Source organism: Humulus lupulus, chromosome 9 (assembly GCF_963169125.1).
Source record: "Humulus lupulus chromosome 9, drHumLupu1.1, whole genome shotgun sequence".
In the NCBI taxonomy this organism is placed as follows: Eukaryota; Viridiplantae; Streptophyta; class Magnoliopsida; order Rosales; family Cannabaceae; genus Humulus; species Humulus lupulus.
The window spans coordinates 148,248,408-148,249,369 of record NC_084801.1 but is presented as its reverse complement, the minus strand read 5'-3'; the positions used below and the strand labels follow the sequence as shown (position 1 = coordinate 148,249,369).

The 962-nt window shown below is 42.6% G+C and overlaps 1 non-coding gene across 1 annotated transcript; it reads left to right on the top strand.

Moving 5' to 3' along the window:
* Nucleotides 1-342: 342 nt before the first annotated feature.
* LOC133802874 (small nucleolar RNA R71) lies at nucleotides 343-449 on the top strand. Its single transcript, XR_009877621.1, has one exon. It is a non-coding gene; the product is annotated as a small nucleolar RNA R71 (small nucleolar RNA).
* Nucleotides 450-962: the final 513 nt, after the last annotated feature.

Genomic DNA, 962 nt, shown 5'->3' with positions numbered 1-962 from the left:
GTCCCTCCACATATGAAGCATGGATCTCGTGTCTCTACCTTTGCAGCCATATGGATTCCTCTACCTTCTTGAGATTTGAAAGCCTTGAATTGTTGTCTCAATGATTCAATTTGGCTTTTGACGTTGTCGTCTTCCCTTAATTGGTAGATTCCAATTGATCGGGGCTTGTCCATAGGACTCGGTCCATTCCATGTGTAGGACTTTTCAGCAAGATCGTTGAGGTACTCAAAAGCTTCATCGGGATCTTTTTGAAGGAATTCGCCATTGCACACCATTTGTACAAATTGTCTTTGTCCGGTTGTGAGACCATCATAGAAATAGCTAATCAGACACCGGCTTTCGTATCCATGATGTGAGCATTGATTTATCGAATCTCTAAACCTCTCCCAGACCTGATGGAAAGTTTCATGGTCTTTCTGGATGAAGGTATAGATTTGCCTCTTAAGGCTGCTAGTCTTATGGGGCGGGAAATATTTGGCAAAGAGTGCTCTTGTCATTTCGTCCCATGTTTCAATAGATCTAGGCCTTAAGGAATACAACCCGCTTTTTGCTTTGTCTTTGAGAGAGAAAGGAAAAAATTTCAATCTCACAATGTTAGTGACATCAGCTCGGTTGTTGAATGTAGCCACCACCTCTTTGAATTCCCGTATATGCACGTACAGACTCTCATTTTCCAACCCATGGAAGGTTGGTAAGAGGTCAATCATGCCGGGTTTGAAATCGAAATTTGGCATATTGTTGGGATACATTATGCATGAAGGTGTGGTTGTACGCGTAGGATGTAAATAATCCTGTAGCGTTCTTGGTTGGACTTCATCTTGATGAGCCATCGTGAGTGGTTCAGGAAGTCTCGATGAATCGGGAGTGTTTGAACGAATGGAAGAAAACGTCGAACTAGGAGAGTTTTCTAAAGTTTCTACTTGTTGTCTCACGAATCTCCCTAGTGCGTCTCTATTTCGTGG